The following is a 16,049-nucleotide window of genomic DNA, read 5'->3' on the forward strand; positions in this document are numbered from 1 at the left end:
GTCCTCAGTTACAGAAGTGAAACTTCTCGGACGCCACCTTCTCCTAAACACCCACCGTCCAATGCCGAGTTAGTGCCCAGTGAGTCTAGAACGGTATGCCCAGACGTATCCCCTGCTGTTGACCTAAAGGAGCAGGGGACTGTGAGCCACAGTCCACAGTGGGCCTGGTGGGACGGAATGAAGCCACAGACTCTGGCCCTGGGCTCATGGCTCGGCCAAGGACGATGCAGACTTCCTTCCCGAGATGTCAGCGATTCTCTGCCAGCTTCTCTAGACGTCTCCTGCCTTTACCCCCTCTAAGCATCCAAGCCTGACCCCTGGGTTACTTTTTCCCCTGAATGACCTTTGAATGTCCTCAACAAATAATGACAAATATTTGTTACCGCGAATTATTTGTTTAACATGCTTTAAGTCATTTACTTCCTACAAAAACCAATGAGGCCCCTACTGTTATATTTCCGTTGAGAAGTGAGGAAGCTGCCGAGAGGGAACTCCTCGCAAAGCTGACAGCGGTTGGGACTTGCAGAGAAATGCCCAAGTGACAGCAAAACCCAGTTGCTTCCAAACATTTAGGCACCACCACAATTCCCTCTGCCCAAGGTTTGTAGGAGCAATTGAATGCAGAGAAGAGTTTGACTCAAAGACGGGAAAGGAGCAGGACCAACTCGTAAATTTTACAGGGTCCAGTGCAAAATGAAAAGATGGGACCTTTTGTTCCAAAATTAAGAATATTTAACCAAGAATAGGGTCCTTCTGAGCACAATAGGACTCTGTGACCACACCGATTGTGTGCCCATGAAGTCAGTCCTGGGAGGAAGGAAGCAATTTTTAAGAGTAAGGGACTTTTACTGAGCGCAGAATTCGGAAATACAGAGGTGAAAATAAATGTTCTTAGATTTGGCACTTTCCCTTCCCCCTGTTGAAACGCACCGCAGTCACCATCCCTGGAGTTCCGTGGGAGATGATGAGCTGCTGACTGTGTCAGAGTGATGGACGTTCTTTACATTTTCTCCTGTTTCATCACCACTCAGAGAGCCTAATGGTGTTTAATTTTCAGCCACTGTCTCTGTTCTGTGTTCAATGCCATTTCCTGCCCCGAGGTGTCTTCAGGATCCTCTGAGCAGTAAATAGGAGAACATCTCTAGTTGGAACTCAGCACTGGGGAGGGGACTGAGCACCCATTGGCTGGAATCTCCACAACATTCCCAGCCTAGACCTAAATGCCTCAGCTTGGGAGGCATCCCCTAACTCCTCAGACAGTGCATTCTGTCTTCTGGCTATTCTGGTTACTAGAAAGCTCCTATCCCACTGAAAGCCCACATCCCGTCCCTTTCACCTCGCGCCCAGAGGTCCTTGTTGTACATCTGTGGCCAAGCCAAACAAGTCTTTTCCACGTCACAGATCTTCACATATTTGCCAACAGCTTTCATGCTTTTCCTGCCTCCAGAGTCCTCTCTTTGCACAGTTAACACAGGCATGTCATTCAACAGGTGCACACGTGGCACAATGGAACCTGTTTCTGATTCCTGCCACATCCTGGCTGTTCTCTAAATGCATTCTGGTTTGTCTGTGTGTGTGTGTGATTTTTTTTTACAGTCCTCCAAGAGTGCTGTGGCCACTGCAGCGTGGAGGAGTCTCTTGTCCACCTCACTCTGCAGGTTAGTGTTGCATTGGATTGGACGGGTTCAGGTTGGTCACATTTGCTGCTAAATCTCCCGTCTATTTTATGCAGAGTACTGCTGAGCCACATCTCTTGTCATCTTGTGTTTAGGGTGTTGTCTGTGCCATGCAAATATCACCAAAAGCAGTCTTATTTTTTGTTGAAGTATAGTTGATGTGCAATATTATATAAGTTTTAGAAGTATAATACAATGATTCACAATTGGTAAAAGTTGTATTCCATTTATACTTGTTATAAAATATTGGCTGTATTCCCTGTGTTGTACAATACATCCATATAGCTTATTTATTTTACACATATTAGATGGTACCTCTTAATCTCCTTCCCCTACCTTGCCCCTCCTCCCTCCCCTCTCCCCACTGATAACCGCTTGTTTGTTCTCTATATCTGGGAGTCTGTTTCTTTTTTGTTATATTCACTGGGTTGTTTTATTTTTTTAGATTCCCCATATAAATGATATAATACAGAATTTATCTTTCTCCATCTGACTTATTTCACTTAGCACACTATCCTCCGAGTCTATCCATGTTGTTGTAAATGGCAAAATTTCATTCTTTTTATGACTGAGTAGTATTCCATTGAATATATAAATCACATCTTCTTTATCCGTTCATCTGTTGATGGACACTTATGTGGCTTCTGTGTGTTGGTAATTGTAAATAATGCTGCTGTGAACATTGGGGTGCCTGTATCTTTTTGAATTAGTGTTTTCATTTTTGGGGGTATACACTCAGGTATGATGTTGTTCGCTTATATGGTAGTTTTATTTTTGGTTTTTTGAGAAACCTCCATACTGTTCTCCACAGTGGCTACACCAATTTACATTCCCACCAGCAGTACGTGGGTTCCCTTTTCTCCACATCCTTCTCAACATGTATTTGTGTTCTTTTTGATGGCAGCCATTCTGATAGTCGTGAGGGCGTATCTCCTGGTAGATTTAATTCTCATTTCTCTGATGAGTAACCATGTTGAGCATCTTTTCATATGCCTGTTGGCCATCTGTATATCTTCTTAGGAAAAATGTCTATACAGGTCTTCTGCCCATTTTTTAATCAGATTGTTTTTTGTTGTTTTTTTTTTTTTTGACGTTGAGTTGTATGAGCTGTTTATATATTTTGAATATTAACTCCTTATCAGTCATATCATTTGCAAATATTTTCTCCCATTTAGTAGGTTATCTTTTTATCTCGTTAATGGTTTCCTTTGCTGTGCAAAAGCTTCTAAGTTTAATTAGGTCCAATTTGTTTATTTTTGCTTTTATTTCCTTTGCTTTAGAAGACAGATCCAAAAAAATATTGCTACAGTTGATGTCAAAGAGTATTCCACATATGTTTTTTCTATGAGTTTTCTGATTTCCACCAAAAGCAGTCTTAGTCTAGGCCAGAGGGTGAGCTCTGTATTCTTCTGCTAGGGATACGATAACCAAATACCACCATCTGGGTGGTTTAAACAACAGAAATTTATTTTCTAACGATTTTGGAAGCTAGAAGTCCATGATCAGGGTGTCCATGGGGTTGATTTCTGTGGCCTCTCTCTTTGGCTTGTACATGGCCATTTTCTCCCTGTGTCTTCACATGGTCTTCCCTCTATGTGAGTCTGTGTCCTCATCCTCTCTTCCAGGGGCGTCAGTGGTATTGGATTAAGGCCCACCCTAACGACCTCATTTTGACCTAATTACCCCCTTTAAAAGCCCCATCCCCAAATACAGTCACATCCTGAGGTATTGAGAACTAGGCTTCAACATATAAATTTGGGTTGAATGAAATTCAGTCCATAACAGGACCCCTAAAACTATTATTTTCCCATTTAAGCTACCCTCCAATCCATCCTTGAGAGTGGATTCCTTCCACCTTTTATTCACATCCTTTTGAAACCAGCGCGAATCCTAGGTAACGAGAATGATTTCTTCAGCTGCCTCCTGGTTGAATGTTTGGGAAACTTGGCTACTCCAGACTTCCAATCGTATTGTAAATTATGGTACCTTCCATAGAGGTGCTGCCTTGCCAAGTAGTAGCTGTGATGACAGACACTGTGACATATTTGAGAGTTTCACGTGCTTCTCAGCTGCCTTTTCTTCTTGAGCCACAAGCCAATTCCTCTTTGTAGACCAGAAGTAGATCTTGAGTTGCATTCACTCTCATCTCTTTTTACCTTTTCTAAGACAGAGGGCATCATATATTTCTTCATCTTGACTGCGGCCTTCAATATCTACAGGAAGTCTAAACTGTAAATAGCATTCAAGTTTTCATAATAAAATTCTTTCTCCCAATGGTGCATGCAGATTTTCACATAATAAGGTTTCCTTCTTTCTTCTTGAAGAATAAACATAAGGAAAATTATAAATGAATAGTTAGCACTTAATGTACTTACGTTTAACTGTACACATCTAACGGACCTTCCTGTAAACAAAGGATGGGGCATTTTATTCACCCTGTTTCTTAAGTTACCACTTCATTTATGAGTCTTTACTTCAGTGGTGCATCTGTGAAGTGTTCATTTATCTTCAAACAATACAAGAGCTTTAAAATTATTCCTCTGCAATCACTGCACAAAACTACTTCAGAGACACCCTTCAGTTCAAGTAACAGACAGTGTGCCAATGAGCTCAGTGCACTCAGTCCGTGGGACAATAATATTAAATGTTAAGCCACAGACCACTTTTGGTAGCTGGTTTACATAACTTGTTGAAGAACGTTGGTAATTCCAAGGCCACCGCAAAGTAATTTAAAAGAATATTCTTATATTTTATGGAGTGAAAAGGAGGGAGAAAAAAATAGACCATGCATGCCAACCCCAGAAGTAGGAAGTGTGAAAATCAACCCAGCAGCAGGGAGGTTTAAAGAAGGCCATGCACACGTTACTCTAGTTTGCTTCTTCAGAGAACTTTGGTGATGGGGCAGCGTCGTGCCGTGGTGGTAAAGGACTCAGGCTTTGGGAAACCTTGGCTACTACGTACCAGCTTTGGATGTACTTGTGAAACCTACCAGCGCCTTCATTTCTGAAAATGCATCCCCTCATGTCACAAGTGGTATGACAAAATGAGAAGGTACCTAGCACAGTACTTAGCTTAGTCCTCTCTTCTTGAGAGAACAGAAATTCACAATAGCTGTCACCTGAGTGACCAGGTTAGGCCTGACTTTGACCATGTGTTGACTTTGCCAGGAGCTGTCCCTGAGCACAGTGACTCTCAACCCAGCGTTACTTGGGTGGGTCCCCAGGTAATGAGTTGCTAACAAAAGTTCCCGATTTGTGAGTGATTAACTTTTTTGACACATCAGTAAGACCAGACTCAAGGTTACCCTTTTATCAGGCTACTCCTTTGGAGTCCAGTAATGTAGAATTAGGCAACAGGCTAAGAATTAGGAAGAGCCCCCACCACTCCCAAGGGCATGTGCCCGGTATGTGAAAGACAGGCACCCTGTCTGCAGATGTCACAGTGCTTGAAAAGGCTGCTTGCCAGAGGTGCTGAGAGGATTACACGGGGCTGTAGATGGGAGGACCGACCACATCACCTGGTGGGTTAGACTCACTCCCCAGGGCGGGAAGGTGCAGCTCTCACCAGGACTGCGTGGCCTGGGGCCATTGCCAGCGCTCAACACTGATAACAATGAGGCTGAGAGAGGTTGTGCTCCAAGACGGCCAGACCTCTTTATCTCCACATAGACCACACGGAGGGGCTGTCCTCTGCCTTCTTTTTAAAAAGAGCGAAGTTCTACATTCTCCGAATCCTAGTGAAGGCTGTAGCCAGAGATGTGTTACCTGAACCTTAAACGATCAGGGGGAGATTCCAGGCAGATGAGCCCGAAGAATTCACAAACACATTTTATAAATAGACAACATCTTGAGTGACAAAACTAACACACAAATCAGCTACCAAGTAAACAAAAACTTCACAGTCATCTGGTATACAACCTTGTCCTTAAACAGCATTCAACTTTGCTACATCCAACTTTGCTCTCTCCCTCAATTAACGTTTTCTGTCCCATGTGTAGTTTGTTCCGGTTAAAGTAAATAGAACTAGGAATGAAAGTGTTTAGTATCAGTGGATCAGTCAAAAGTTTACACTTCCACTATGGGCAGAGTGAAAACCTGATACATTCCCTCCCCTGAAAGAGCTTGTGTTTACCTGAGAAAGCTGTCTGGGGAGGAAAAAAGTACAGTGAATGGTGAATATCATTATTTGAAATTTGCTGAGAGAGGAGATCTTGAAAGTTCTCATCACAAGATAAACATTTTGTAGCTATGGTGATGAAGGATGTTAACTAAACTTAATATGGTGATCATTTCACAATATATACGTATGTTGAATCATGATGCTGTATACTTAAAACTAATGCAATTTTATATGTCAGTTATATATCAATTAAAGTTTTTTAAAAGGCATAGTAAAAACTATACATCAGAAGTACAACTCGGTGTAAAGTATTTGTGTGTATATATGTGAATTCATCAGAAGGAAATTAGAATCACAGACCTGGAGCACTAGAAAAAGGTAACTGGGGACACCAGGAAAAGGTTTTTTTTTTTTCCCCCCGCAGGGGATTTGACAGTAACCATAAAAAGAAAAGGGGGGCGAAAATGAGAATGTTTAAGGAAGGAGCGCGTAAACACAGCAGTGATGTTCATGGTGGGGCTGGTAAGCGGGAGTTAGCTGTGGGGCACATGTTAGGTTTGAGGAGCTGAGGAAGTTAGGGCGGATGGAGCGGGCAGTACTAGCTCACCATGGGTTTCCTGACCCATCTGACTCATTCTAACATTTCGAGAGAAAGATCTGTCAGTGTGGGAGCTGTAGGGAAATTTGGAGGATGAAAAAGTTGGGATGAGGAAGAGCGGAGAGAAAGGAATGCCAGAGATTCCAGTACAAACAGAACATTTGTGAAGACGTCATGGTGGGACCTTTCTGACTAATCCGGCGTAAGGATCGCCGTGTGCCAAGCTGAGGACTTTACACACAGGGTCTCACTGAATACTTGTGAGTTGTGTTGGGGTATCCCTCCGTGTCACCAACGAGGAGGCTGAAGAGGTTAACTCAGCCAGAAAGGGATGGAGGAGGGAGAGTTTGTTCCCGCTTCTGTCTCACTTGGACGTCATTGATTATGCTATTTTTAAATTGAGGGAAATAATAAATGAGATTTTTAGCTTGTTTTTATTTAAGAATCAGAAATACATACAATAAGAAGTACCTTAAATATGACCAATACAAACTGAAGGGAAGGCAGGTGAGAGATGATAGTCGGAGACGGGGCTGTGGTCGTTGTCTGTGATAATTGATGATTTAGCCCCAACAGATGACTAGTGGACGATTCAGATGAAGTTTAACGTGACATTACAAAAAGGAAGATCCGTGTTTGTGTTGACTTATAGGAACCAAGTAGGCACTTGGAGATTAACTATTTGTCAAATGAACCCTAGATACCCCTATAAATACAGTATTAGAATGAAGTGTTATATTTCTATCTCAAGATTATTTTCCAGTGTATGAATGCATTGAAATAATACTTCTTTAAAAATGGAGAATAATGTCTTCTAGCACAATTTCCAAACCGTGTACCTTGGAGCCCTAGTAGAGTAGTATGTTACTAAGTGTTCCATACACACGCAAAAAGAGTTCTGTGATCAAATGAGTTTGAGAAATAAGTGATTAAATAAAACAAAACAAATATATGTATGTTTTTTAGAATGCCTCCAGCCCTTTAAGATGCTTCTGCACATTTTGAATTTTAAAGAGAGTGGCTCCTTAGTATGGCATCCCTCCTTCTCCCCAGTTTTTGTTTTATTTACCACATCAATGCCTGGCACCAGGGTTGCACAGAGCAAGCTTGAGGGAACTCTGCTTTGGAAGCATTTTAACAGACTCTTGGCTTTTTAAATTTTTTTTTAAGGCCCTTGTAGAAGTGAAGGTTTATAGCGTGCATTTTTGCCAAAGCAGATGGGTTCTTTCCACTGAAAGGTGTTTCCACGCATGACCTTGAAGATAAATTAATAAAGGAAGAAAGTAGAAATATTAGACCGGCAAACATTTTAAAGTAGGGCATAACAGATACCGTAAAAAGCATTCTGAAAGTTTAAAGTAGGAGTTAAAATGTGTGTTATGTGGAAGATACCGGATTAGAGTCTTTGAATATTTATACTAACAATGTAAAACTATATGACCAGCTTTTTCCCAGTTTGGAGGAGAAATGGGACAGAATCCAGTTCACGTTTGAGACTGCTTCTCTTTAAATTTTCTTGTGTAAAAAGGAGGAAGTATTGCTAACTTTACAAAGATAAGCCTCAGGATAAGACTTGAGTGTACTGCACTGCCTTTAATTTTTCGGGATAGGGACCCTTAAGAAGTGGCCTGGATCTCTAAACAGATGAATGAAGAGTTCCGGGGAGGAGAATTGAAGGAGACAGCTAAGGATTAACTTTAGAAGCTTTTACTGAAATTTTTTGTAAAGTACGCATAGAAAGCAAAGGCATAAGGAGATACAGAAAGCTCTCTTGGGTCAAAAAAAAAAATCCAAAATTTCCATAGTTTTTCTCTGTTAGTCCTCACTGAAAACTTCATTTACTGCTAATGGTGTCAAGGGACCCTGTCAGTCCTCATTATTGTACCAAAGGAAAACAAGGGAAAATTAGGGAGCCCAGCCTGAAAAGGATCATTGTCATTTCTGTTTTCCAACTATCAGTGAAAACAGGTTCTGTTGTCTCACCTCATGGGACCAAGAGTCCAAATAACCACCTTGTTCTGGTGAATTTGCGAAGCCTGGTAAAAGATACTGAGAAAATGAAAAGGGAAACCAGGCAGGCCCACTTCTGTTCTCAGAGGAGGAGTAAAGTGAAATGGAAGTAAACAGGGAAGATGGTGAAAACAAAATTCTGGTTGTCAGAAAATTCTAGAACCCTAGCATCAACCTGGCTTAAATCTTGGAAAGTATCAAAATCAGTACTGATTTTAGGCCCACCGAAGAAAACCAGTCATGGATTTGCTTTAAGTCGATCAGACCATTTCAGTCTCAACTACTTGGAATCTACTGGGAATTTTTGTTAAAAAATCAGATTCAATCAACATTGCTTGCCACTTTTCCACTAAAATTTCTAAACAGCCCCCAAAGCCCTGTGCAGGCCATGCCTCGGAGAGGGTCGACCAAGACGTTAGAAATTGAGCTGGCGTAACTCAAGCCCTTAATGCTGCCTCGTTAGTCCTGATAATTCGGCGCCTAGGAAGCATCCATGAGAGATGTCTTTTCAGTCAAGAGGAAGAAGCTCAGGCAAGCACAGTGATGTGCGTTTGCTCACACTCCCCTTTGGAATGACTCTTCGGTGACAGTCGTGCCAGGTCTCCGTGAGCCACAGCGCAGCACACCCCGCAGCTTAGCTAGTCCCTTAGGAGTGAGAAGCAGTTCTCTGTGTAAGTAGCAGTTTCTTCTGATTTTTCAGGCTTGGAGCCCTCTCACCTTTCTCACACTTGAAGAGAAGATACTGGACGGCTGGCCCAGGGGAGCCATTTCACTCATTTCTGAACCCCTCTGGGGAGGAAGAATTCCATTTAACGTGATTCTCCTTCAGTCTGAACTTGCCCGTGTGCCTCCTCCCCATCCCATAATACCCCGTGACTGCCTAAACTCTTTCATCTCCAGTCCTCTTCCAGTTCCTATGACTTGAAAAAGAACCTAGAATTGCAGTATTTAGAACTGAAGGGATGTGGTGCCCATCTCTGCCAAGCCTTTAACTTAATGAGGCCTCCCTGGCGACCCAGAGAAGGGAAGTGACTTGCCTACAGTCACGTGACTATTTATTGGCCAAGCTGGACCCTTGTCTCCCTGATCTCCCATTCTCATTTCAGCTCGTGATGCTTCCCAGACCTGCCAGTCTCACCAGGCCTGATTCACGGAAACAGTGGGGCACTGAGACCAGCCATACTTTGTGATAAGTTTTCCTCATCTAAAGTCAGTTGATTGGAGGAGAGTCTAGCTCAGTGGTGGAGTGCATGTTTAGCATGCACCACCTCCTGGGTTCAATCCCCAGTACCACCATTAATAAATAAATAACGTCAGTTTATCCTTCTGGAAACTTGGAGTCAGAACCCAACTCAAAACTCACGTTTGATCCTCTCATGAGCACAGGTGTCTTGCCTGCAGTATTCCTGAGAATTATTTGGCTTCTGCTTCCTTATTTTCCGTTACTGGGAGCCATCTTCTGGAAACATAAACATTTCACTGGAACTTTTTTGTTGTGTTGAGCTAAAATTCACCTTCTCTTCAATGCTGTCCTTTAGTCCAGCTCTGCCATGTAGAGTAATGACACATGCACAGAGTGACTCTGTTGTCATCCACAGGACAAGCCTTCAGAAGTTTTCAATCAGTTATCCCCAGTGTTCCCTTAGGCCTCTCTTCTCTTTTCTAGCCTAAAAATCTGATTTTCTAAGCGGTGGCTTACAGGATATCATTGCCAGATCCCTTATGATGACCTTCAGATGTATTTCTTTCTGCAAATGAACATATTCTATTTATGTATTCATTCAACAAATAGTTAATGAGTACCTACTAAGTGGAAGAAGATAAAAGAAAAACTAGTAAGTAACAAGAAAATACAGAGTGTGGTACATAGTGATACAGGCTATGGAAAAAAATTAAGCAGAATTAAGGGGAGATGGAGAATATGTGTGTGGTTAGGAGGTCTGAGGCTTGGTAGAGGAGTAACCTCACTGATAAGGTGATGTTTGTGCAAACATTTAAAGGAAATGAGAGAAGAGGGCTTGCAACTGTCTTGGGGCAAGGGGATTGATTCCAACACAGAGAATAGCTCCCGAAGCAGGAGCAAGCCTGCCTGTTTGAAGAGCAGCAATATGGTGCTTGAGGCGCTAGGGGAGGGAATGAGGGGGGTCGCGATAGGAGGTGAGATCAGGAGGTTGTTAGGGGCTGAGCTGTGTCCTTACCTCGCCCACCCCCAGATTCATATATTGAAGTCTTAATGCCCAGTACCTCAGAATGCAACTGTATTTGGAGACAGGGGTTTTACAGAGGTCATTAAGTTAAAATGAGATCTTCAGAGTGGGTTCTAATCCAGTGTGACTGGTGTCCTTGTAAGAAGAGGAGGTTAAGACACGGACACACACAGACGGGAGGCCATGTGAAGACATGGGAAAGACGACCGTCTGCAAGCCCAGGAGAGAGACCTCAGAAGAATCCAACCCTGGGGACACTTTGACCTTGGACTTCTAGCCTCGAGAACTGTGAGAAGATGCATCTCTGTTGTTTAAGCCGCTCACACTGTGGTACCGTGTTATGGCAGCTCTAGCAGACTAATGCAGAGGTGAAAAGGGCCAGACAGTGCAGGACCTTGAAAACCACCGTGAGTCCTTTGAGTGCCGTAGGAGCCAGTGCGGGGCTCCCAGCAGAGTAAGAGCGTGATTTGGTTCATGTTTCAAAGGGATCACTCTGGCTTCTGTATAGAAAGTAGTCCATAAGGAGGCCAGGAAAGAAGGAGGAAAGTCAGGCAGGAGACGATTGCAAAAATTTACATGAGAGTGGGAGGTGGTGAGACGAGAAAAGTTTTGGAATGTATTTTGAAGTCTGAGCCCAAATGACTTTCTCATGGATTGGATTTGTGATGTGAAGGAGAAAGGACTCAAGGATGACCCAAAGCTTTTGGCCATAGCAACTGGAAGAATGGAGTTAACATGCACGGAGGTAGGAAAGCCTGTAGCAGTGGCGAGTTTTAGAGGGGAGGACAGGTGCTAATGGGGAAAACAGATTTACAATCATAGAAAAGAAACTTATGGTTACTGGGCGGAAAGAAAGGGGAGAGGGGTAAATTGGGAGTTCAGAATTTACAGATGTTACTCTATATATAATAGATAAACAACAGGGTCCTACTGTATAGCACAGGGAACTCTATTCAATATCTTGTAATAACCTATAATGAAAAAGAATATGAAAAGGAATATCTATATGTATACGACAGAATCACTATGCTGTTCACCGGAAACTAGCACACCACTGTGAATCAGTGTACTTCAAACTAAAAAGAAACTTAAGGTGCCTACTCACCTTTGAGTTTGAGATTCTGACTAGCTTGTTGAACGTGCGAATTTAGAATTAAAAGTTGTGATCAGGGTAAAGATACAGACGGTACTGAATGAGCTCATTTAGGATGTGATCAGGGCAAAAAGAGAAGACTTCGGATTGAGCCCTGGTGTGCTTGGAAATTTCAAGGTTGGTAAGATGAGCAGGAATTAGGAAAGCAAGCAGAGAAGGAAGAGGAGGGGAAGTCAGAGGAGTCTGGGAGAGTGGTTTCCAAAAAGCCAAGCGAAGGAAGTGTCAGGAAAGTGTTTCATGAGGAGAGAGGGATTGCTGGGGTACCAGCTGCAGGTACACCCAATGTGATAAGGACCTTACGGATCTGGTGATTGTTGGAGGAGGTCATTGAGAGGACGCGATTGCAGGTTGACCTATGAGCTGGACCCGGGGAAATAGGGCTCCTTACCCGCTCCATGTCTTTGGAGTGTATGTTCCACCCACTTTTCCCACAGCAGGAGCTGTTCCAAGGGCACGGCCTTGAGGAGCAAGGTGCTGCTGAGACCATCCGTGTATGTCAAGCCCTATATATAACCTCTGAAGATTCTGGTGGGCAGGTGCAGAAACCTATTCATTTGTGACTGAAGACAAGCCTCATGTAAGATCTCTTGCTTGTTAAATCTGCCCCCAGCCAATCCAGAGTGTTCTGTCTCTTTCTTTGGCCTCTTCCTGCCCTCCATGTGTGGGGGCTAGTTTCAGATTTCACTCAGGAAGCTCCCTAGGGTGCGGCCCAGTGGTGATGGAGAGGTCACTGGTGATGCTGACTTGAGCTGGTTTAGGGGATGGGGGAGACAGTATGACTGGCAGGAGTTTAAGAGAGAGACGGAGAGAGGAATTTGAATCAGTAATTATAGAAATATTCTTCTGAGGCTTTTGGTTGTAAAAGGGGCAAAGAAACTGATAACTAAAGGGGAATACCAAGGAAAGGTTTTGTTTTTAATGGAAGATACTACAATGTATGATTTTGCCGAGGGGAATGATCCAGTAACAACGGAAAATTGATGGAACAACAGAGAGGGGCTGATCGCTGAAACAGCATCCTGGAGTAGGTAAGAGGGAACGGCACACGGAATAAAGTGGAGGATCTGGTCTTAGGTGGGGGACCATCATCTAGGCCTGTTTTGCCCCGTACAGTAGCCATTAGCTACATGGCTATTTCCATTTAAATTAATTTAAAATTAAATAAAATTATACATGTAGTTCCTTAGTTGTGCTACCCTGAGAGCAAGTGCATGATAGCCACAGGTGGCTAGTGGCTGCGGTAGTTTACAGCCCCAACACAGAGCATTTTGATCGGAAAGTTCTGTTGGACAGCCTGAGCTGCAGTAATGAGGGAAGGTGGACGTCTGTATAGCTACATATGCAGGCAGGTGGGTGGATGGGGTGGAGGGAGCTTTGTGCAAGGTCTTCACTAATGTCTTCTATTCTCTTGCTTAAACAGGAAGCAAAGTCATAGGCTGAGAGAGGATGGAGGAGAAAGATGTTTCTCTAGCAGATAAAGATAGTGACTGGACAAGGGGAAAATGGTAGGATTGCTGGGCAGCTTTAAGTCCACTCTAGATAGTCCTTAAGGAGACCACTCAGCACACTGTGTTTTTCCCCGGCCATGTTTGCTAACATGGGTGCAGTGCTGGAGTAGGTGGAAGGCTGGACCTGGCTTAATGAGTGGTTATCAATCCCAGCTGCACATGAGAATCACCTGAGTGAGCTATTAAAAAGTTCAGATGCCTTATCCCCACAGCAGATGATCTGACTGAACATTCTGAAAATAAGAACTGGGCACTGATCTATTTAAAGCTCCCAAGGTGATTCTTGTGCGCGGATGTGTTTGAGAACCACTGATTTAGAGCAAGAAGGTGAAGGAAATATGTGAAGAAGAGTTGAGGAATAGGGAATCTGGGGCCATGGGTTCCACAATGAAAGGGGTCAGGATTTGTGGAGGACAGGAGGTGGGATCAGATTGGGGGTATTCAAGGCTGATGGGAGATGAGGGATGAACTTATGGGGTGACTAAAATAAACCAGGTAAAAATCAGACAATAGGATTTGCCACTCTGGTCTAAATCAGTGCAGTCAACAGAAATACCATGCAAACCACGTAGATAATTTAAAACTTTATTTGTAGCCACATTTAAAAAAGAGAACTTAACTTCAATAATATATTTTTGTTACTTAATATATGTACAATATTATTGTAACATGAATCAGTATAAAATTTATTAATGAGATACATGACATCCTTTTTAAAATACTTTATCTTCAGGTTTTAGAGTATATTTCATACTTCCAGTACATCTCAAGTCAGAGCAGACACATTTCAAGTACTCAGTAGCTACTTGTGGCTAGTGGCTACCCAGTAGAACTTGTGGGTCTGGGTGGGGTGATGAGGCTGTAAATTTTGGGTGATTTCTATGGGACATCCTTTTCATAATACAAACATACTGTAATAAATCCCATATTAAATATCTATTTGTACATATATATAGGTATATATAGCCCTATTTTAACTCGACATTCCCCTCTCACTATCACAAAATCCTCAAAAGAGTTTTCTATATTCGCGTACTTATATTCCTCTCCTCCTAATCTCTCTTGAATTCACTTCCATCAACTCTGTCTTCACCATGCCCTGAAAGTCTTTGTTGTAGTCATCACTGTGATATCTGTATGGCTAAATCCCATCCTGGGTGGTGTTCCCAGGAACACTCAGAGCTCTGGAGGCCTTTTGACGGAGATTTGGAGGTCAGAGCATGGACTGTCCTCCTAGGGTGCGCAGGATCAATCACAGACTACAGTGGGGCCGTTACTTCCCTGAGGCTGGCCACTGGATACCTTTTTATGTGCGCCAAGTTTGCATCAACTCTTTTAGTAAAGTTCTTTTGGTTCATAGAATGGTTTAAAAGATTCCAAGTTTCTTTTTCCCCCCAAATTAACCTTTCATTTCAAGCCATGTCTTTCTCATTCTATATACTTTAATGATTATTTTTAGAAAACCTAAATTCAAAACCTTAGCATTATTTATGTAATAATTGATTACTTTATTTTAAGATTGTAATTTTGTGATTATATTATTGTCATTTATATTTCAAAGAATAGAATATAGGTAATTTAAAAATTATTTTGGTAAAATTGTTTTATTGTCTATTCTATTGAGGTAATTTTTGGGATGGATTTTATTTATTACCTTACATCTACAATTTAATTTGAGTTAAAATGCAGTCATCCCTCAGTATCCACAGAGGACTGGTTCCAGGAACATCCCTCCCCTCCAGGATACCAAAATCCTCAGATGCTCAAGTCAGTTATTTCAAATAGCATAGTATTTGCATGTAACCTACAAGATTACTTAGAGTATCTGATACAATGCAAATAGTTGTAAATGCAATGTAAATACTTCGCAAATTCAAGTTTTGCATTTTGGAACTTTCTGGAATATTTTTTTCCCCCAAATATTTTCAGTCCTCCCTTAGTTTAATCCATGGACGTGGAACCCACGGATTCGGAGGGCACGGCTGTACAAGCAACAAATAAAGATAACCTATTTCTGCTACTATGTGATATGACTTTCCACCGTGAACGTGAAGCTAGTGAAACTATGCCATTGCATACTCCAGCTTTTCATACAGCTGGTACTTTACAACGCTTACTGTCTGTGAAGCCCCAACACATGTTAAGACTCTCCTGCAAATGGCAGATTATCAGAATATCAATAACCATCTTATTGACCTCTCACTCCCCACACTGGAGCCTCGATGTTACAGAATTTTTTTTTAACAGATTTATAAAAATAATAAAGGCAATGGAAACCCCTGAGCCTGCTCCAATGTGGAATAGCATTCCAATGAATTCCATACTGTAATAGGTTACATGATTGTAAAGCATTAGTGTTCTTGGCATGCCCAAACGCTCATACCTGACCATAAACTTCTGGTGCACTATACATTTTATTTGGGTGAAAAGTAAACGTGGAAGAGGTTCTCTGTGTTCCATCTATAAGCCACACGCTGAGACACTGATCTCTTACTGGCTGTTAGGTGATGCAGATGATTGTTTTTTAATACAGAGATAATTTAAAAATCTCACTTCATATACAGTATTCCTTGGGGTCACCCCAAAATTTGATATGCTTGCCTTGGGCAGCTTTATGTAAGTTTGTGAAGACAGAGCTACTAAGTACCCATCAGTTAGAAGGTTTTTATTAAGGATGTCCAGCCAGGCATGACTATATCTAATTATGTTCTTATCTAACCCAATATAGCTTGTCCATAAAAGTGTCACGAGACTCTTAGTCATATGTTCTGTTAAAGT

The sequence above is a fragment of the Vicugna pacos genome, chromosome 1, assembly GCF_048564905.1.
Source record: "Vicugna pacos chromosome 1, VicPac4, whole genome shotgun sequence".
NCBI lineage: Eukaryota > Metazoa > Chordata > Mammalia > Artiodactyla > Camelidae > Vicugna > Vicugna pacos.